This window comes from Lynx rufus, unplaced genomic scaffold (assembly GCF_022079265.1).
Source record: "Lynx rufus isolate CCGP_SWC_20201006 ecotype Redwood Valley unplaced genomic scaffold, mLynRuf1.p SCAF_14, whole genome shotgun sequence".
Taxonomy (NCBI): Eukaryota; Metazoa; Chordata; class Mammalia; order Carnivora; family Felidae; genus Lynx; species Lynx rufus.
Window position 1 is genome coordinate 46,461,883 of NW_025814828.1, and position 23,841 is coordinate 46,485,723.

The window sequence follows — 23,841 nt, forward strand, 5'->3', positions numbered from 1 at the left end:
CTTCTGGTTTCATTGATCTGTTCTACTGCTTTTTTGGTTTCGATAGCATTAATTTCTGCTCTAATCTTTATTATTTCCTGTCTTCTGCTGGTTCTGGGTTTTATTTGCTGTTCTTTTTCCAGCTCCTTAAGGTGTAAGGTTAGGTTGTGTATCTGAGATCTTTCTTCTTTCTTTAGGAAGGCCTGGATTGCTATATACTTTCCTCTTATGACCACCTTTGCTGTACCTGAGAGATTTTGGCTTCTGGTGTTATCATTTTCATTGACTTCCATATACTTTTTAATTTCCTCTTTAACTGCTTAGTTAGCCTATTCATTCTTTAGTAGGATGTTCTTACATTTCCAAGTATTTGTTACCTTTCCAAATTTTTTCTTGTGGTTGATTTCGAGTTTCATAGCATTGTGGTATGAAAAGACACACGGTATGATCTCAATCTTTTTGTACTTACTTAGGGATGATTTGTGTCCCAGTATATGGTCTATTCTGGAGAACGTTCCATGTGCACTGGAGAAGAATGTATATACAGCTTCTTTAGGATGAAATGTTTTGAATATATCTGTTAAGTCCATCTGGTCCAGTGTGTCATTCAAAGCCATTTTTTCCTTGTTGATTTTTTGACTGGATGATCTGTCCATTGCTGTGAATGGGGAGATGAAGTCTCCTACTATTATGGTATTACTATCGGTGAGTTTCTTGATGTTTGTGATTAATTGATTTATATATTTGGGTGGTACCACATTTGGTGCATAAATGTTTACAATTGTTAGGTCTTCTTGGTGGATAGACCCTTTGATTATGATATAATGCTCTTCTGCATCCCTTGATACAGTCTTTATTTTAAAGTCTAGATTATCTGATATAAGTATGGCTACTCCAGGTTTCTTGTTGACCATTAGGATGATAGATGGTTCTCTATCCCCTTATTTTCAATCTGAAGGTGTCTTTAGGTCTAAAGTGGGTCTCTTGTAAACAGCATATAGATGGATCTTTTTTTCTTATCCATTCTGTTACCCTATTTTTTTTGATTGGAGCATTGAGTCCATTCATGTTTAGAGTGAGTACTGAAAGATATGAATTTATTGCCATTATTATGCTTGTAGTGTTGGAGTTTCTGGTGGTGTTCTCTGGACCTTTCTAATCTTTGTTGTTTTTGGTATTTATATATATGTATATATATATACATATATATGTTTTTTTTTCTTCATCTTTTCTCCCCTCAGAGAGTCCCCCTTAAAATTTATTGGTTTAGTGGTCACAAACGGCTTTAATTTTTGTTTGTCTGGGAAACTTTTTATCTCTCCTTCTATTTTGAATGACAGTCTTGCTGGGTAAAGAATTCTTGGCTGCATATTTTTCTAATTCAGCACACTGAATATATCCTGCCACTCCTTTCTGACCTGCCATGTTTCTCTGGATAGGTCTGCTGCAAACCTGGTCTGTCTTCTCTTGTAGGTTAGGGACTTTTTTTCCCTTGCTGATTTCATGATTCTCTCCTTGCCTGAGTATTTTGTGAATTTGACTATGATATGCCTTGTTGATGGTCGGTTTTTGTTGAATGTAATGGAGGTCCTCTTTGCTTCCTGGATTTTGATGTCTGTGTCTTTCCCTAGGTTAGGAAAGTTTTCTGCTATGATTTGCTTACATAACACTTCTACTCCTATTTCTCTCTCTTCCTCTCTGCGACCCCTATGATTCTGATGTTGTTCCTTTTTAATGAGTCACTGATCTCTCTAATTCTTAAATTGTGCTCTTTTGCCTTAATCTTCCTCTTTTTTTCTGCTTCATTATTCTGCATAAGTTTGTCCTCAATATCGCTAATTTTCTGTTCTGCCTCATCAATCCTTGCTGCCACTGTATCTATCTGTGATTGCAGCTCAGTTATAGCATTTTTAATTTCATTCTGGCTATTTTTTACTTTTTTTTTCCCCGCAGAAAGGGATTCTAATCTGTTTTCGACTCCAGCTAGTATTCTTATTATTGTGATTCTAAATTCTGGTTAAGACATCTTGCTTGTGTCTGTGTTGGTTAAATCCCTGGCTGTCGTTTCTTTGTGCTCTTTCTTTTGGAGTGAATTCCTTCCTTTTGTCATTTTGAATGGAGAAAAGGAATTAATGAGGTAGAAAAATTGAAATTACAAAAAAAATAAAATTAAAAAATGTAAATATTAAAAATTAAAAACACATCCACAGAATAAAATCGAATAAATGATGCTAGATCCTAGGTGTGTTTTGGTCTGGGTGTTGAAAGTGCTTTGACAGATTAGAGGAAAAAAAGTGTGAAAAAGAAAAAAAAATGAAATTGTTTGAAAATTTGAAAAAACGAATACACTGAAGTAGACTAAAATCAGATGGTGGGGTAAAATAGAATTTGAAGAAGTATACACAAAAGTAAAAATACAATAGAAAAAAATTAAAGAAGAATATTTTTAATAAAAGTGAGAATAAATATGAAGTTTTTCTTTTTCTGTATTCAAGAAAAAAGAAAAGAAATTAAAAAGAGAAACTATTTAAAAAAGAAAGAAAAGGAAAGGAAATCATTTGAAAATTTAAAAAAGTGAATACACTGTAGTAGACTACACAAAATAATGAAAATAAAATAGAATTTGAAAAAATTTACATAAAAGCAAAAAATATAGTAAAAAATTAAAGATATTTTTAATAGAAATTGAAAGTAAAATGAAGTTTTTCTCTTTCTGCATTCAAGAAACAAAATGAAAAGTAGAAAAAAGAAAAAGAAAAAAGTAAAAAGGAAATTGCTTGAAAATTTGAAAAGTTGAATACACTGAAGTAGACTAACATAAAATGATAGAAGTAAAATAGAATTTGAAAAAAAATTTACACAAAACTGAAAAGTATAGTAATAAAAATTAAAAAAAATATTTTTAATAAAAATTGAAAATAAAAATGAATTTTTTCTTTCTGTATTCAAGAAAAAGAAAAGAAGTGTAAAAGAAAAAAAATTAAAAAGAAAATTGAATAGATGAACCTGCTAACAGATTGAAGTAGGACTGAAATTACTTTGTTTTCCCATAGAAGTCAGTCTATGTAGCAGTTTGTAGTCCATAATCTAAGCCGGCAGTAAGACTTGTGTTCTTGAAGAGTGAAGTTGGCCCAGTTGGGAGGGGCTCAGTGTAACAGCTCCGCTCACCTTTAGATAGCGCTGCTAGCCTACTGGGGTGGATTGTTGCAGTGTTTGTAGGTGCTTATGTGCATGAGCAGGAGTGGTGAATATGTCATCACCCAGCTACCCAGTGTCTTCCGGATCAGCAATCGTGCACCTGTCCTCTGTCTTCAGCTCTTGTCCACTCCCCGCCTTTTCACTCTCTGTGACCAGGTCCCAGGCAGTACCTCTCTCCCAAGTTTTGTCTCAGATGTGGCTGTTTTCCCTGGCGCCTTACTTCTGAAGGACTTCGGCTTTGACCCGTTCTGCCCCTCTGCAGGAGGGTCTCACTGAGCAATGGCCGAATGTTGGCTGCACCCAGGATTGCTTGCTGGACCCTGTTGCTGCCGGTGCCCCGAGACTGCGGCCAAGTGCCAGCCCACCCCAGAAAAAGTTTTAGAGTTAGTGTAGCAGCAGCATTTCAGGGATTACAGAAAATCACAACATACATCTGTCACCAGGCTTCATCCTTAATGGCCTTGTTCAAGCACCAGTGAATGTGGCCGTTTTCCGAGGTCTGCTGGGACTAGGTGGTTTCAACAGTCTTCACCAAATGTCCTTCCAGCAGTGGAACCACTTTTTCCTGTGTGGCCCGAGAACCTCCCGGACCGCACTCTGTGCCTGGGGATTCACCCTTCCCACTAGAGCACCTCCAGGTATTGAGCTGTGGAGTTGCAGACTGCACTCCCCTTATTTACAGTCTTAACGGAACTTAAACCCTCTCCTTTCTTCTTTCTCCTTTTTTAGTTTAGTCCCTGAGGCTATTTCCAGTTTTTCACTTTCTCTCCAGCTGCTTTTGGGGAGGGGTGCTTTTCCCGTATGCTCCCCTCCCCAGTCTCCATCCTCTCTCCACCCACAAAAGGGTTTCCCTACCTTTTGCGGCTTCTCACTCCCCAAATTCACCTCTCGACGCCACGTACCTGCTGAATTCTGTGGTTCAGGTTGTGCAGATTGTTGTGTTAATCCTCTAATCAGTTTTCTAGGTGTCTGACTGTATTTCATGGACGCGAGACACACAAAAACCTTCCATGCTATTCTGCCATCTTGGCTCCTCCCCCAAGATGTCCCACTTTCTAAGGCTCAGAAGTCTTTCTAGCCAAACTTACCCTTTTTGTTTTACAATAACAAGTTACACCATCTCTTGTTCTGGTATTATGAACACCATTCTTCTTGTTCTGGTAGTATGAACACCATTCTTCAGATCTAACAGAGAAGCCCCTAAAGTCATCTTTGCTGTTTCCTTTTTGCCATCTCTTGTATGAGATGCCCATCCTACTTGATCATATGGTATTAGGGTGCCAGGATGAACAGCACATCCATTCATATCTTAGCTAATATGTGAAATTTATCCTGCAGAGTATATAACAAGCCTTAATTTCTGTTAAAATGACATTGTCTTTAGGTCATTCAATCCCCAAATTTATCAGACTCTGTCATTGCCGTTAGATGGAAAGAGTCTGGAAGAGTTTTGTTAAAGCCGATAGTGGCAAGAGGAAAATAGCAAAAAGGCACTGGAAATCTGAGACTTGAAAACACTGAAGTTAAAATTACAGATAAGGAAAACACCATAGATGCTGGGGGTGGGGGACGGGAGGAGGAATCTGACTCCTTCCCAATTTTGCTCCAGTTCCAGCTAACTTTTATATAGTCTGATACTAAGTCTTAATCTTTCCCTCTTCATTTATCTTCATTCCTACTGTTACTTCTTCACTTCTAGCTCTCATTATCTCATACATAGATGACATTATTACCTACTTTTTACATGCACTTTGTATTTTAACCATGCTGAACTTTTGTAATTCCTGGAGATGTTTCTCATACCCCATTAATTTCAGGCTCTTTTCTCTCAAAATCATCTTACACACCACTGCCACACTGGTCATTCTTTTTATTCATTTATTTATTTATTTACAGTGGTCATTCTTTAACCTTTGGATACACCAATCTTTTTGCTGTTCAAGAGCCTACAATGACTATAATAAAATGCCAACCTTATATTTCAGGCAACCCCCTCCACAATCTAGCCTTAATCTCCTATCCAACCTTCTGTCTTACAGAGAAAGAAAATAATGGAAGAGGCCAAAGAACTACCAGCTGGAGAAAGGAAAAATCCACTAGTAAGTACGAAAGAGTGCTTAGAGTTCTCAGAGAGCCCTGAAATAATATGTGGCATCTTTTTGGATGTACAGTTTTCTCAAACTAAGATATTCTGTATAATGAAAGTGACAGTTCAACTATTGTAATAGGGACTCTTGACAAAACTTTGGTCAGGTACAAGGTTACTCTGACATGCTAGTTTAAAATTCTGATTGTTGAGACAGGCCTGTGTCTTGTGTGTAGTATAGGAATGAACCAAAGTAAGCTAATATCCTTGCTCTTCAGATCAGTGATTTTTTTTCCTGAGACTATGTGTTATAATACCATTGTTTAATTTATTCTTAATGTTATCTTGTCATCATTTATAAGTATCCATTGTTTTTACCCAACCCCTTCCCCCCAGGTCCACTTCCAGCTTTGCCCCACTTGAATCATCTTTTGAGAAATGAAACATCTATTTTGAAGTTGTTATTTATCCAATATAAACAAATCAGAAACATTTTTGTTTACTTATAGGTAACATCTTGAGAGGTAGTCAAGTGTACGTGATGTCTCTAACCCTAATTAGGGGAGATGCCAGAGCCAACTTTAATCAACAGAATGACAGGTGGGAGTTTGTGTTCTGGCATTTGGACTCTAAAATGATCTTAGGAGAACTTAATTCTGAAATTTGCTCCCTAAAGACTGTGAAAAAGAATTTGAAAACACAAAAATAAGAGCAGCTGTATTAATCTGAATTTGGGGACTTTATACTACTGATCGCATTTTGTTGGAATAAAGCAAATTACAAATCTTTTTACGTGGGAAAAATGACTCACTCATTTGGATTATTAAGTGCCCAAGGAAAAAAGTTAGTCTGCATTAGGGGAGAAACATACTTTCTATAAGGAGCAAGGAGATGATGTGAACATTTACATTGAGCCCACTTTGTTTTTCCAAAATATAGGAAACCAGTGAAATATTTCAAAATTAGAGGTAAAGGAACATGGTTGATTTTAAGATAAGTTTGTTTGCTTTAAAAATGTATGTTTTTGAAAGGTAGATATTGGTTATGGTGGTGAGGGGATAGCAGAAAATTTCTTCAGTTTACATCCTGAACAAGCAAGAGGACTACTGTTGTTTAAAATACCCGAAACTCACAGTTAGGTTATAAACTGTAGTTATTTTAAAGTTTACAATTTGAAAGAAACATCCAAATAGAAAATATTTAGATTTAAGAACAATCTTAAGGAAAAATATGGCAATTGATTTTAAATGTTTCCAAAAGACCAAAGAGAATGAAGTTCATAAAATAGTGATTGGATTAGGAGGTCAGTGGTGACCTTAGAGAATACATTTACAATATAAAGATATTGGTAAAAATACAAGACCAGTATGTAGTAAATACTAAAAGAGGAGCAGGAAGATGGCAGCAGAGTAGGACCCTAGGCTTACCTCATCCCACAAACACAACTAGATAACTATCACATCATCCAAAATACTCCAGAAATTGACCTAAAATTGGACAGAACAAACTCCACAACTAAAGGTAGAGAAGACTGTACACTTAAGAAAGCAGGAAGTGTCAAGACATGGTATAGCAGACAAATGGATTTCACGTGCTTTGGAAAAAAAGGTTCTATGGTCCTTGGAGAAGGGCAAGAGAGAGATAAGAACACAAGGAAATTCACAAGGAAAACATTTCCCCAAAGCCATTGGTGTGGAAAACAAGAGGGGCTGAATTTCGTGAGTTCTTGCAACCAGCAGGGATTAAAATCTAGAGTTTAAAAGGTCAGCAGGATTGGCTGGGATAGAGCCCGGAAGGCACTGAGCTGCTCCTATAGAGAAGACAGGCAAACAACCCCAGAGGAGGACAGCATGAAAGCAATCATTTGAAGAACACTTGGGGCACACAGTGGGGATATTATTTGCTCTTATCAGAGCACATCACTGAGAGCATTTATGGACACACCTGTCAGGGAAAGGAACTGGTTGGCCACCATTTCCTTTCCCTACCCCTCAGCATAAACACAGAGCCACCTACAGGAAGCAGTACAGCACAGACACTGGCTGCCTAACTTGCTTATACCAAGCTCCAACCCTTTGGCTCTGGTGGAACTTCCCTTCTCAGTCATGCTTTCCTTAGTCTGGCAGGACTTTCCACTGGAAAACCAGTAAAATCCCTACACATGCCATGTCTCCCAACCAGAGAGTTTTACAAGGCCTCAGTTCCAGTAAGGGTTGTGACAGGTCTCATTTCACAAGCAGACCAGAGCACACCTAGCTAAAACTCATCACATTCAGATCAGAGACCAAACATTGCCCGCAGTAGGCAAGGAGAGCCTCTGTAGATGACTGGGATGAAGGACACAGGAGCCAGAATATAACAGCAGAGCAGACACAATACACAATGGAGGCATTTACTGAAAGCCGACCTGGGCATTACATGATATCTTCTTCATAAGACCATTACTTTCAGGAGAAGAAGATATAAATGGCTTTTCTAACACAGAGAAAGTAGAGACTTAGACAAAATACGAAGACAGAGGAATTTGTCCCAAATGAAAGAACAAGATAAGGTCACAGCTAGAGATCTAAGTGAAACAGATATAAGTAACATATCTGATGGAGAACTTAAACAGTGATCATAAGGATACTCAGTGGGCTTGAGGAAAGAATGGAAGACATATGGGAGGCCTTTACCACAGAGATAAAAAAGTTAAAAAAGAATCAGAGATGAAGAGTGCAATAAATGAGATCAGAAACATGCTTGATGGAATGAACAGCTGACTAGAAGAATCGGAGAAACAAATTAATGACCTAGAAGACAAAATAATGGAAAGCATAAAGCTGAACAAAAGAGAGAAAGAAGAATTATATAGCACAAAAACAAACTTAGGGAACTCAGTGACTCCATCAAACATAGTAATATTCATATTATATGAGTCCTAGAAGAAGAGAGGGAAAAGCGGGCAGAAAATTTATGTGAAGAAATAATAGCTTTGCATAACACTCTCCAGTTCCATCCACGCTGAAGAGTGTTATGCTAACTGAAATAAGTTATACAGAGAAAGACAGATACCATATGTTTTCACTCTTATGTGGATTCTGAGAAACTTAACAGAAGACCATGGGAGAGGGGAAGGAAAGAAAAAAAAAGTTAGGGAGGGAGGGAGCCAAACCATAAGAGACTCTTAAAAACTGAGAATAAACTGAGGGTTGATTGAGGGTGGGAGTGAGGGGAAAGTGGGTGATGGGTATTGAGGAGGTCACCTGTTGCAATGAGCACTGGGTGTTGTATGGAAACCAATTTGACAGCAAATTTCGTATTAAAAAAAAGAAATAATAACTGAAAACTTCCATAAACTGGGGAAACAGACATCATTTTGAAAAGGTTCCATCAAAATCGACAAAAGCAAGTCAACACCAAGACATAATTGTTATTAACTTTGAAAAATAATAAAGAAAAATTGTAAGAGGAGCAAGACAAAATAAGTCCTTAACTTACAAGGAAAGCCCCATAAGGCTAGCTGGAGATTTATCAACAGAAACTTGGCAAACCAGATGGGAGTGGCATGACATATTCAAAGTTCTGAATGGGAAAAACCCACAGCCAAGAATATTCTATCCAGCAAGGCTATCATTCAGAATAGAAGGAGAGATAAACGGTTTCTGAAACAAAACCTAAGAGTTTGTGACCACTAAACCAGCCCTGCAAGAAATATTAAAGGGGACTCTTTGAGTAAAAAGAAGAGACCAAAGGAAACAATATAAATTCAGGAAACACAAAAGCAGTAAAAATGAATATTTCTAAAAAAATAAGTTAGGGAATTCACACACACACAAAAGGGATATAAAATATAATAACATACATCAAAAATGTGACAAGGAGAGGAGAAAGGAGTGAGTTCAAACTTGAACAACCATCAACCTAATATACACTGCTATTTGCAGAAGAGGTTATATGCAAACCTAAGGTTAACCATCAAAAGCCACTAATAAATATGCAAAGAATAAGGAGAAAGAAATCCAAATATATCACTAAAAATCAGCAAAACATGAGAGAAAGAAAAGATCAGAGTAAATCTCTAGGAACAAGCACAAAAAAAGTAATGAAATGGCAATAAATACATATAAAAATAATTTTGATGTAAATGGACTAAACACTCCAATGAAAATACATAGGGTGTCATAATGGATAAAAAATCAAGACCCATCTGAGGCGCCTGGGTGGCTCAGTTGGTTGAGCATCCGACTTTGGCTCAGGTCATGATCTCACAGTTTGTGGGTTCGAGCCCCGCATCGGGCTCTGTGATGACAGCTCAGAGCCTGGAGCCTTCTTCAGATTCTGTGTATCCCTCTTTCTCTGCCCCTCCCCTGTTTATACTCTGTGTTTTTCTCTATCTCTCAAATATTAAAAGAAATCAAGACCCATCTGTATCCTGCCTCCAAGACTCATTTTAGACTTAAAGACACCTGCAGATTGAAAGTGAGGAAATGGCGAAACTATCATGCAAATGCATGTCAAACAGAAAGCTGGACTAGCAATACTCATAATCAGAAAAAATAAACTTCAAAACAAAGACTGTAACAAGAGACAAAGAAGGACGCTACATAATAATAAAGGGGACAATCCAACAAGAAGATAAACCAATTATAAATATGCACACAATGTGTGAGCATCCAAATATATAAAACAATAATAAACATAAAGGAATTGATAATAACATAATAATAGTAAGGGACATTAACACCCTAACTTACATCAATGGACAGCTCATCTCAGCAGGAAATCAACAAGAAAACAATTTCTTTGAATGAAACACTGGACCAGATGGACTAAACAGCTATATTCAGAACATTCCATCATAGAACAGCAGAATGCACATTCTTCTCCAGTGCACATGAAACATTTTCCACAATATATCACATATTAGCTCAAAAAACAAGCCTCAACAAATTCAAAAATATCAACCTCATATCATGCATCTTTTCTGACAACTATGCTATGAAGCTAGAAGTCAACCACAAGAAAAGATGTGGAACGACCACAAATACATGGAGATTAAATAACATGCTACTAAACAATGAATAGACCAACCAGGAAATCAAAGAAGAAATAAAAAAAAACCTAAATAGAAACAAAAGAAAATTGAAACACAATGATCCAAAACGCTTCAATTTTTTAAATGTTTATTTTTGAGAGAGGGAGAGAGAGAGGGGGAGAGAGAGAGAGAGAGACAGAGAGAGAGAGAATCAGAAGCAGGCTCCAGGCTGTCAGCACAGAACCTGACACAGGGCTCAAACTCACAAGCTGTGAAATCATGACCTGAGCTGAAGTTGGATGCTTAACCGACTGAGCCACCCAGGTGCCCCTGATCCAAGACATTTCAGATGCAACAAAAGCAGTTCTACAAGGGAAGTTTATAGGAATATAGGCTTACTGACAGAAGCAAGATAAATCTCAAATAAACGATATAAACTTACACATAAATGAGCTAGAAAAAACCAACAAACAAAACATAAACCAGCAGAAGAAAGAAAAAATAAAGATTAGAGCAGAAATAAATGATACAGAAACTAAAAAAAAACCCAAGCTAACCCCCCCCCCCAAATAATACAGCAGATCAATGTAACCAGGAGCTGATTTTTTGAAAAAATTAATAAAATTGAAAAAGCTCTACCCAGACTTATAAAGAAAAAAAGAAAAGACTCAAATAAATAAAATCAGAAATTAGGAGAAATAATAATGAGTACCACAGAAATACAGATAATTAGAATATTATGAAAAACTATATGTCAATAAATTGGACAAACTGGAAGAAATGAATAAATTCCTAGAAGCATATAAACTACCAAAACTGAAATAGGAAAAAATAGAAAACTTGGAGAGACCAATAATAAGGATAGAAATTGAATCAATAATCAACTCCCAAGAAACAAAACTGAAGGGAGCAGATAGCTTCACAGGCTAATTCTACCAAACATTTAAAGAAGAGTTAATACCTATTCTTCTCAAACTATTCCAAAAGATGGAAAAGAAAAGAAAATTTCTAAATCCATTCTATGAGTCCAGCATTACCCTGATACCAAAACCAGATAAAGACACCACTAAAAAAAGAACTACAGACACTAATTCTGCCTCAACAAAATACTAGTAAACTGAATCCAATATTACATTAAATAAGTCATTCAACATGATCAAGTGGGATTTATCCCTGGGTTGGAAGTGTTGTTTAATATTTGTATATCTATCAACATGATACATCACCTTAGAAAAAGAAATGGTAAGAATCATATGATCATTTCAGTGGATGCAGAGAAAGCATTTGACGAAATACATTCATAATAAAAAAAAACCTCTCAACAAAGTAGCTTTAGAGGGAACATGCATCAGTATAATAAAGGCCATATATGAAAAACTTCCAGCTTATATCATCCTCAATGGGGAGAAACTGAGAGTTTTCCCTCTAAGGTCAAGAACAAGACAGGGATGTCCTGTCTCATCACTTTTATTCAACACAGTACTTGAAGTCCTAGCTAAAGCAATCAGACAGCAGAAAGAAATAAAAGGCATCCAAATTGGCAAAGAAGTAAAACTTTAACTATTTGCAGATGACATGTTACTCTATATAGAAAACATGAAAGACTCAACCAAAGAAGCTGCTAGATATGATAAATGAATTAAGTAATGTATGGAAATATGTTTCATTTCTATACAGCAATAACAAAGCAGCAAGAGAAATCAAGTAATTGATCCAATTTACAATTGCACACAAAACCATAAGACACTTAGGAATATACCTAACCAAAGAGGTTAAAGAACTGTACTCTGAAAACTGTAGAACAATGATGAAAGAAAATGGAGATAACACAAAGAAACAGAAGACATTCCATGCTAATGGATTGGAAGTACAAATATTTTTAAAATGTCTATATTACCCAAAGCAATCTACACATTTAATGCAATTCTTGTCAAAATACTAACAGCATTTTTCACAGAACTAGAAAAAATAATTTCAAAATTCGTATTGAACCACAAAAGACCTCCAAAAAGAAGCAACCTTGAAAAAGAAAATCAAAGCCACAGGCATGGCAATTCCAAACTTCAATTTATACTACAAAGCTGTAGTGATCAAAACCACATGGTGCTGACAGAAAAAGAAACACATAGACCAATGGAAAAGAACAGAAAACCCAGAAATGAACCCGCAACTATATGGTCAATTAATCTTCCACAAAGCAGTAAAGAATATCTAATGAGAAAAGTCTCTTTAACAAATAATGCTGGGAAAACTGGACAGCAACATGCAAAAGAATGAAACTGGTCTACTTTCTTGCATCATACACAAAAACAAATGCAAAATTGATGAAAGACCTAAATGCAAGACAAGAAACCATCAAAATCCTAGAAGAGAACATAGGCAGTAGCTTCTTTGACATAGATCATAGCAACTTCTTTCTAGATATGTCTCCTGAGGCAAGGGAAACAAAATAAAAAATAAACTATTGAGACTACATCAAAATAAAAATCTTCTGCACATCGAAGGAAAAAAATCAACAAAACTAAAATGCAACCTGAGGAATGGGAGAAGATATTTGCAAATGACATATCCAATAAAGGGTTAGTATTCAAAATATATAAAGAGCTTATAAAACAACACTCCAGAAATGAATAATCCAATTAACAAGTGGGCAGAGGGCATGAATAGACATCACATGAAAAGATGCTCAATATCACTTACCATCAAGGAAGTGCAAATCAGAATTACAATGAAATATCATCTCTCTCTGTCAGAATGCCTAAAATGAAGAATGCAAGAAACAACAGGTGTTGGTGAGGATGGGGAAAGTGGGCAACCCACTTGCACTGCTGGTGGGAATGCAAACTTGTTCAGTCACTGTGGAGACCAGTGCAGAGGTTCCTCAAAAAGCTAAAAATAGAACTGCCCAGGGGCCCCTGGGTGGCTCAGTCCGTTAGGCATCATATGTCAGCTCAGGTCATGATCTCACTGTTCATGAGTTCGAGCCCTTCGTCAGGCTCTGTGATGACAGTCCAGAGCCAGGAGCCTGCTTCAGATTCTGTGTCTTCTTTTCTCTCTGCCCCTCCCCAGTTTTCTCTCTCTCTCTCTCTCTCTCTCTTTCTCTCTCTCTGAAAAATAAATAAACATTAAAAAAATAGAACTACCCTATGATCCAGCAATCTTACTACTAGGTATTTACTCAAAGGATGCAAAAATACTAATTCAAAGGGAAACATGCACCCCAATGTTTATAGCAGCATTATCTATAATAGCCAAAGTATGGAAACAAAAAAACAATTATGAAAACAGCTCAAATGTCCACTGATTCATGAATGGATAAAGGAGATGTAACATATATACTCAATGGAATATTAGTCATAAAAGAGAATTAAATCTTGCCATTTGCAACAATATGGATGGAGCTAGAAAGTATTATGCTAAGCAAAATAAGTCAGTCAGAGAAGGGCAAATGACAAATGATTGTACTCATATGTGGAATTTAAGAAATGAAACAAATGAGCAAAGGTAAAAAAAAAGTGAGAGAAAGGCAAACCAAGATTTAGACTCTTAACTATTGAGAACAAACTGATGGTTACCAGAGGGGATTTGGGTGGGGAATGCATTAAATATGTTCTGGAGATTAAGGAGCGCACTTGTGTTATCATTGGGTGATGTATGGAGGTGTTGAATCACTATATGGTATACCTAAAACTAATATTATGCTGTATGTTAACTAACTGGAACTTAAATAAAAGCTTAAAAAATAAATAAGAAAATATAGTAAGAGTGCTAGTTGTATTAAGAAGAAATTAAGGGGTGCCTGGGCGGCTCAGTTAGTTGAGCATCTGACTTTGGCTCAGGTCATGATCTCATGGTTCATGAGTTCAAGCCCCATGTCGGGCTCTGTGCTGACAGCTCAGAGCCTGAGGCTTGCTTTGGATTCTGTGTCTCCCTCTCTCTCTACCCCTCCCCCACTTGCACTATGTCTCTTTCTGTCTCTCAAAAATGAATAAAAATTAAAAAAATTTTAAAAAAGAAGTTAAGCTGACTTTGTAAACAGAAGAGCCAATTAGCCTGTTTTAAAATTTACTTTTATTCTTCATAACACACTCAATAATAAAGCAAAAAAATGTGGTATAACTATAGAACTTATTTCTTTATGCCTAATATTATATCAATTTATTAAAAGAATTTTCTAAGCCTCTGTTATTTATATTTATGTACCTGGCTTAGCTCTTCTCACCTGAAGCTTTTGGGGCAGGTACCATGTCTTTCTCATCTTTGTGTTCTCAACAATCTTAGTCCAGGCTTGGGACATGGTAAGTCCTCAAAGGTGTTACTGATTGGTATTGAATAGGCAGGAATATTCTTGAGAATGATAACTGATCTGCATTGGTCTGAGACTGGAATAAGCCATATTACACAGTGTGGGCCTTGGCCAATAACTCTTAACTGATATCCTTAATAATAGGCAAGGAAACAGAATCATTACTTTATGCAGATGTAACCAGTTGGTAGCTACAGGTTAAAACTGAATAATTTTGAAAAATGAGTTAGGAGATGTAACTAGGGTGAACGCCTAGTAAGTTTGTGTAGTTTCCTTTTTGTTGTTATTGTTTCAAGTTTTCTTTTTATTCCAGTTATTTGACATATAGTGTAATATTAGTTTCAGGAGTAGAATTTAGTGATTCATCAGTTGCATATAATACTCAGTGCTCATCACAACAAGTACCTTCCTTAATAACCATCACATATTTAACCCTTCCTGCCACCAACCTCCATCCAGCAAACTTGTTTGTTCTCTACAGTTAAGAGTCTGTTTTATGGTTAGTCTCTCTCATTTCCCCCCTTTTTTTCATCTCTTTCATTTCTTAAATTCCACATATGAGTGAAATCAATATGGTATTTGTTTTATTTCACTCAGTATATTTCACTTAACTTATTGTTTATTTCACATAGCATGATGCACTAGCTCCATCCATGTCATTGGTAATGGCAGTATTTCATTCTTTCTGATGGCTGGGTAATACTCCATTTTATGAAATATATGTATACATATTCTTTATCTGTTCATCAGTTGATGGACATTTGGCTCTTGATAATTTGGCTATTGTTGGTAATGCTGCTATAAATATTGGAGTGCATGTGTCATTTTGAATCAGTATTTTTGTATCTTTTGAGTGAATACCTAGTAGTGCAATTGCTGGGCCATAGGATAGTTCTATTTTTAACTTTTTAAGGAAACTCCATACTGTTCTCCAGAATGGTTACACCAGTTTTCATTCCCACCAAGAGTGTAGGAGGGTTCCCCTTTCTCTGTGTCCTCATCAACATCTGTTTTTTCCTGTGTTAATTTTAGCCGTTCTGACAGGTCTGAAGTGATATCTCATGGCAGTTTTGATTTGTATTTCCCTGATGATGAGTGATGAGCATCTTTTCAAGTGTCTGTTGGCCGTCTGGATCTCTTCTTTGGAAAAGTGTCTATTCATGTCTTTTGCCTATTTCTTCACTGGATTATTTGTTTTTTCGGGTGCTGAGTTTGATAAATTCTTTATAGATTTGGATACTAACCCTTTATCAGATATGTCACTTGCAAATATCTTTTCCCATTCTGAAGGTTGCCTTTTAGTTTTGTTGATTGTTTCCTTAACTGTACAGAAGATTTTTATTTTAATGAAGTCCCAATAGCTCATTTTTGCTTTTGTTTCCCTTGTCTCAGGAGACATATCTAGTTAGAAGTTGCTATGACAGATGTCAAAGAGGTTTCTGCCCGTGTCTTTCTCTAGGATTTTGATAGTTTCCTGTTCCACCTTTAGGTCTTTCATCGATTTGCATTTATGTTTGTGTATGGTGTAAGACAGTGGTCTAGTTTCATTTTTTGTATGTTTCTCTCCAGTTTTCCCATTTGTTGAGAAACTGTCTTTATCCATTGGATATTCTTTCCTGCTTTGTTGAAGATTAGTTGACCATATAGTTGTGGGTCCACTTCTGGGTTTTCCATTCTGTTCCATTGATCTATGGATCTGTTTTTGTGCCAGTGCCATACAGTCTTAATGACTACATACAGCTTTGTATTAAAAACTTGATGTCCAGAATTATGATGCCTTCAGCTTTGCTCTATTCATTTTTGTTTTTTTTTTGTGGTTTCATACAAATTGTAGGATTGCTTGTTCTAGCTCTGTGAAAAATTCTGGTGGTGTTTTGGTGCAGATTGCATTAAATATGTAGATTGCTTTGGGTAGTTATAGACATTTCAACAATATTTGTTCTTCCAATCCATGAGCATGTAGCATTTTTCCATTTCTTTGCATTATCTTCAATTTCTTTCATAAGTGTTCTATAGTTTTCAGGGTACAGAACTTTTGCCTCTTTGGTTAGGTTTATTCCTAGGTATCTTATAGTTTTTTGGTGAAATTGTAAATGGGACAGATTCCTTGATTTCTCTCTCTGCTGCTTCATTTTTGGTGTATAGAAATGCAACAGATTTCTGTACATTGATTTTGTATCCTGCGACTTACCTGAATTCATATCAGTTCTATCCAATTTTTTTCGTGGAGTGTTTCTGGTTTTCTACATAGAGTATCATGTCATCTGCAAATAGTAAAAGTTTGACTTTTTCATTCCCAATTTGGGGGTCTTTCATTTCTTTTTGTTGTCTGATTTCTGAGGCCACGACTTTCAGTACTATGTTGAAAAACAACGTTGAGAGTGGACATCCCTGTCTTCTTCCTGATCACAGTAGAAAAGCTCTCATTTTCCCCACATTAAGGATGATATTAGCTGTGTGTCTTTCATATATGGCCTGTATGATGTTGAGGTATGTTGTCTCTATCTCTACTTTATTGAGGGATTTTTATCATGAATGGATGCTCTACTTTGTCAAATGCTTTTTCTGTCTGAATCAATTGAGAGTAGCATATGGTTCTTAACCTTTAAAAAAAAAACGTGGTACTGCATGTTGATTGATTTGCAAATATTGAACTATTCTTGCAGCCCAGGATTAAATCGCACATGATAGCAGTGAATGATTCTTTAATGTACTGTTGGATTCAATTTGCTAGTATATTGCTGAGAATTTTTGCATCCACGTTCATCAGGGATATTGGCCTGTAATGCTCATTTTTAGTAAGGTCTTTGTCTAGTTTTAGAATCAAGGTAATGTTGGCCTCATAGAATGAGTTTGGAAGATTTCCTTCCATTTCTATTTTTGGGCACACTTCAAGAAGAATGGGTACGAATAGGTTCAAATATTTGGTAGAATTCCCCTGGGAAGCCATCTAGCCCTTTACTTTTGTTTGTTGGGAGATTTTTTGATTAGTTATTGAATTTTTTTGCTGGTTCTCAATCTGTTCTAGTTTTCTATTTCTTTCTGTTTCACTTTTGGTAGTTTATATGTTTCTAGGAATTGCTCCATTTCTTCAAGATTGCCCAATTTGTTACCATATAATTTTTCATAATATTCTCATAGTTGTTTGTATTTCTCTGGTGCTGGTTCTGATCCCTCATTTCTTATTCATGATTTTATTTATTTGGGTCCTTTCTCTTTTCTTTTTGGTAAGTCTTGGTAGAGGTTCATCATTTTTTTAAAATTCTTTCAAAGAATCAGCTTCTGGTATCATTGATCTGTTCTATTTTTTTTGTTTGTTTCTGTATCATTTACTTCTCTAATATTTATTATTTTCCCTTTTCTGCTTGCTTTAGGCTTCATTTGTTATTTTTTTCTAGGTCTTTTAGGTGTAAAGTTAGTTTGTGTATTTGAGATTTTTCTTGCTTCTTAAGGTAGGTGTATATTGCTATATACTTCCCTCTTATGACTGCTTTTCCTGAATCCCCAAAATTTTGTACTTTAGTGGTTTCACTTTCATAGTTTCCATGTATTTTTTAAATTTCTTCTTTAACTTTATGATTGACCCATTTATTCTTTAGTAGGGCGTTCTTTAACCTCCATGTATTTGTGGTCTTTCCAAACTTTTTCTTGTGGTTGACTTCAAGTTTCATAGCATTGTGGTTGGAAAATATGCATGGTATAATCTCAATCGTTTTTTACTGATTGAGCCTGATTCGTGACTAGTATGTTATCATTTCTGATGAATGTTCCACGAGCACTTGTAAAGAATATGTATTCTGCTGCTTTATGATGAAATGTTCCAAATAAATCTGTTAAGTCCATCTGGCCCAGTGTGTCATTCAAAGTCATCATTTCCTTGTTGATTTTCTGTTTAGATTATCTGTCTATTGCTGTAAGTAGATGGGTTGTTAAAGTCCCCTACTATTATTTCATTATTATCATTGAATTCCTTTATGTTTGCTAGTAATTGTTTTACATATTTGGGTGCTCAGGTTGGGGGGCATAAATATTTACAATTATTAGATCTTGTTGGATAGACCCCTTTATTATGATATAATACCTTCTTCATCTCTTGTTAAAATCTTTTGTTTAAAATCTAGTTTTTCTTCTATAATATAGTTACTTCAGCTTTCTTCTGACATCCATTTGCAAGATAAATATTTCCCCATCCCTTCAATTTCAATCTGCAGGTGTCTACAGGTTTAACATTAGTCTCTTGTAGGCAGCATATAGATTTGGTCTTGTGTTTTTATCCATTTTGGCACTTTATGTCTTTTGATTAGAGCATTTAGTCCATTTACAGTCAGAGTGAATATTGATAGATATTAATTTAGTGCTATTTTATGATTATCTTTGTTGTTTCTGGAGGTTTTCTCTTTTCCTTTATAGTCTTCTTAACTTTTAGTCTTAATTTCCTATTCAAAGAGTCCCGTTTAATATTTCTTATAGGGTTGGTTTAGTAGTCATAAACCCCTGTAGTTTTTGTTTGTTTGGGAAACTCTTTATCTCTCTTTCTATTCTGAATGACAGCCTTGTTGGATAGAGTATCCTTGTCTGCATATGTTTCCCATTCAGCATGTTTAATATATTATGCCACTCCTTTCTGGCCTGCCAAGTTTCTGTGGACAGATCTGTTGCTGACCTTATGTATCTTCCCTTGTAAGTTAGGGACTTATTTTTTCTTGCTGCTGTTAGGATTTTTTTTATTTATCTCTATATTTTGCACAATTAACTATGATATGTCTTGGTGTTGGCCTGATTTGTTGATTTTGATGGGAGTTCTCTGTGCCTCCTGGATGTGGATGTATGTTTCTATCCCTAGAGTTGGGAAATTTACAGCTATTATTTCCTCAGATAAACCTTCTGCCTCCTTTACCATCTCTTCTTCTTCTGGGACTCCTATGATATGAATGTTAGTACATTTGATGGAGTCACTGAGTTACCTACATCTACAATAATGGTCCAATATTTTTCTTTGTGTCTTTTCAGCTTCATTATTTTCCATAATTTTATCTTCTATATAACTTATTCATTCTTGGCTTCTTTCATCCTTGTGGTCATTACACCAGTTGATTTTACATCTTGGTTATAACATTTTTGTTTCAGCCTGATTAGTTTTTAGATCTTTTATCTTGTGGTTACAAACTCCCTGGTGTCTTCTATGTTTTTCTCAAGCTGAGCTGGTACCCTTGTGGTTGTTGCTTTAAATTCTGGATCTGGCATATTACTGATATCTGTTTCGATTAGATCCCTGGTGAGAACCTTTTTTGTTCTTTCTTTTGGGATGAATTCCTCCATCTTGGCATTTTGTCTAGGTCTCTGTCTTCCTCTGTGTTTTAGGTTTGGGAAAACCTGTTATGTTTCCTGCTCCTGAGAGTAATGACTTTAAATAAAAGAGGTCATATATTGTCCAGGACCTGGCACTGCAAGAAGTAAGTATCTGTGGTGTTTCCTGTGTGCACTCTGTTATTGTGTTTTGGCTGCTGTTTTCCCCATGTCTTTCTTGTGCAGTGTTTCTCCTTGACTGCAGTGGGGAGTGTTTGGACCTTGGCCAGATTGTGGTAGGTTTCTTCTAGACGAGCTCTTGTCTGCTTGTTAAAAGAGATCTGATGTGATTTCCACTAGAGCTGAAGCCTTGTGGCACTCTATGGTCAGTAGACATGGTGTGTGTGTGGGTGTGTGTGTGTGCTGGTCTTCTGTGTGAAGGGCCTGCTGCTCTGGTTCTCAGGCACACTTGCCCAGAAAAACAGCACCTGCAGAGTGCAGGGGGCAGACCTTGTTGTAAGCGGTTTTGGCCACTAGTGTTGGTGCCGTCTGTTCTGCTTACAGAAGTTAGTTTATGCTGAAGGGTGGAGGACAGAAATGGCACCAGACCCTTCCCTCATTCTGTAGAGGGGATTTTACACCCACCACTGTCCAGGAAGCCCTCCAAGATGAGCAAATAATCTCCATTCTTGTGTCTTTGCATCCCTTAGATCCCTGCATTCACCCTGTTTGTGTCTGAGCTGTGTGCCTTCCCAGTAGTGCATTGCACATGTGTTTTATTCCAGGCAGGCAGGGTGTTTTAAAACTCTCCCAAACTTTAAAGACTTGGCATTGTGGGGATTCATGCTTGTCTGAGGGAGGGTCTTGCTGCACTGGGACTGATATAGGTTTGTCCCAGAAGGGCAGTTGCATCAAAGTGCAAGAGCCTGGATTTTGTAGTAAAGCACAGTAAAGAGTCAGTGCCTAGGTTAACTGCCCTCAGCAGGTACCTCTGCACCTATGCTGAGGAGTGGGGGCTCCTGATGGTTCTTGTCCCCAGAGAGACAATGCCACCTTTATCTTCTGTGCTCCAAGAAGGGGGAACCATCTCTCCCAGTGTGTCACAGGAGATCCTCAGATCATGCCATCTGTTACTGGGCTATCTGCCCCCTTTCTCCACAGGAACACTTCAGCACCTGCCAGGCTCCATACTGGCCATGTTATGGATCTCTAAAACTCCAGTCTTTGAGCCTCACTTGTTGTAAATCTCAGGAAAATCAGCCCCTCTAATTTTACCAACCAATGGCTTTGAGGTAGTGTTTTCTTTGTGTGATCTCCTGTGCATTCCTCTCTCTGTCTCTGTCTCTGTCTCATCTCTCCCTGTGGCCAGAGATGCCTCCCCTCCACAACACCTGTGTTCCATTTCTCCTCCAAATCATATCCACACCTCCTACCTTCCACAATGTGGCCTCTTCTCTCCCTCTAGTTGTGTAGTTTGTTCTGTACATCCTCAGATTAATTTCTTGTGTATTCACAATGGTTTGATATTTATCTACCTGTGTTGGAGTGAGGAGGCAAGCCTATGGTCCTCCTACTCCTCTGCCATCTTAGCTCTTCCCCACCCCCAAGTTTGTATAGTTTCTTAAATACCAGTCAGGAAATGTAGTGTTTTGTTGCAAGTAGAACTAGGAAGGAGGGAAGGAAGGAAGGAAGGAAGGAAGGAAGGAAGGAAGGAAGGATAAAAAAGCTAGGTATACATGTGAAAAGCAAGCTTTAATTTGTTCATAAATCAGCAGTGAGGAGGTAGTTCTCACTGAACACCATCTTGATCATACATTTCAAAATTTTTTAATGTTTATTTATTTTTGAGAGAGAGAGAGAGAGAGAGAGAGAGAGAGAGAGAGATAGCCAGCAGGGAAGGGGCAGAGAGAGAGGGAGGCAGAGAATCCAAAGCAGGTTTCAGGCTCTCAGCTGTCAGCAAAAAGCCCTATATGGGGCTCAAACTCCCCAGCTGTGAGATCATCACCTGAGGTGAAATTGGATGCTTAACTGACTGAGCCACCCAGGCACCCCCTCCTCAGAATCTTCTAATTGCCTATAGGAGCAAATATAAATTTTTTCCCACTAATTTATACTAAGTTGCTTCTTAGAGTCCCTTTTGTTACTGTAAATCTGTTAGCATAATATCAGATTAGTTTCTCTAAGACATATCCAATTATTTGAAAAATTTTACCTGTGATACCTGGGCACTCTTTACAATAAGAAATGGCAGGAAAAAACGTAACTTAGCAGTGTCCTAGTGTTCAGGCTTTCCTGAGGATTTGAGACCAAACGTGATCACAGATTGAGTCATATGAGAAGGGGTAATAGTTATGTTCCCACACAACTGTTAGGTGAAACCAGGTCACTGTGAACAAGTCAATAAAAAAGGAAGTACATGTCAGGATACTGAAAACAATTCTTAAACAGAAATACTCCATTGACTGAAGGTTCCCTAAAGGGAAATAAAAATCTCTGATTAGGATTCAATGACGTAGTTTTATAGAATTTTAGAGGTAGAACAAAACTTAGAATGCATCTAATTCAACTCTCTTTATGACCCAGAAAGATAAAATGATTGCAAAAGTAACACACAGAATTAGTGGCAGAGTCAGGATGCTTGACTCACTGTCCATTGCTATTTTTACTACACAACACTGTTACGTTATAGATAACACAAGCTCTAGCACTAAACACTGACATAAGACAAATTCAAATACTGGTACAAATCATGGCAGTTGAACAAACTGTTGTGAAGACAACTGCACATAAGCCAAGGATCGATCTATTTCTTGATCCTCTTTTTGGTTATAATATGATACTATTTTTAATGAATATTAGAAGTTACAATTTTCATTTTAACTTTCTTGCTTCTCTTCTATTCAGTCTATTCTTATCACTTATGCCAGATTATTCATCTTAAAGCACAGTTTTAATCATATCACTTCCCTTTCAAAGGTCTCCAGTGACTTAAGTTAAGCTTGATGCAACATTTAAGACCACAATAATATTCTATCTTAACATTATAGTGTCACTCTCCATCATTTATTATATGTATATTATATAAATGTGAAATTATGACAAGCTCCATCCTTATTTGGTCTCTTTTCCTTTGCTCAGGCCATTTTGTCATCTGATATGTTCTTTTTCCTCATTGCTATCATATGTAATTCTAATAATCTTTATGACTATCTCTTACATCATATCCTTCTTAAAAAATTTCCTTGTCTTCTGTACCATTGTGATATGTTAGTCATATCAAAAAGGATGTATTAGCTGCTTACTATATGTCAATTCTATCCTAGACACTTTGGAAAATAAGACACAAGCCCTGCCCATCAAAAGTTTACACTCCACTAAAGGGAGACACAGATGTGTTAACAAATTAATTCACTGCACCACTACAGCTGTAGCAATAGAAGAATATAAAGGACACAGAATGGAAATACAAATTGTTCATGTATGTTAGTAAAGACTTCATAAAATATAGAAGAGTAGGGCAGGTGGAGAAGAGCATTTTAGGCAGGGTTAGAAAGTAGAATGAACAAAGCCTTGGAGATAAGAAATAACCTGATATGTGTAGGGAAAAGTAACAATGTGATAAGGATGAAATATAAGATAAAGGTGTGTGCAGCTGTGCATATTTGGGTGTATGTATCTGTATGTCATTGGACTATGGGGTTTGAAATTCTAGAGAATTTGGGTTTATCCTCTAGGGATTAGGGAGCTATTAGAGGGTGCAAAGTGAGAGAAAATACTGACATGTAAATGAAAGTGGAAGTGGAGCAGAAAAAAATAGAGGTTGGTCATCCCTGAGGTTTAATTTTCTTGGTAAAATAAGAAATGATGGTGTCTGGTGAGAAAATGATGGCTTCACTTGGGTTCAGGTCTTCTGACAATTGGTAAATGTTTGAATGGTAGCTCTGGGAAATGGAAGAGAACTATGACCAA

The 23,841-nt window shown here is 36.7% G+C and overlaps 1 protein-coding gene across 5 annotated transcripts in view; it reads right to left on the reverse strand.

Moving 5' to 3' along the window:
* CYSLTR1 (cysteinyl leukotriene receptor 1) overlaps positions 1 to 23,841 on the reverse strand; it is a 46,711-nt gene that overhangs the window by 11,911 nt on the left and 10,959 nt on the right. For 3 of the 5 annotated variants that reach the window (XM_047076269.1, XM_047076265.1, XM_047076266.1), the window contains one exon: positions 12,981 to 13,038. The exons of the other annotated variants lie outside the window; for them this stretch is intronic. The gene's annotated coding sequence lies outside the window, so the exon portion shown is untranslated. The remainder of the gene's footprint in view (positions 1 to 12,980; positions 13,039 to 23,841) is intronic. 5 annotated transcript variants of the gene reach the window in all.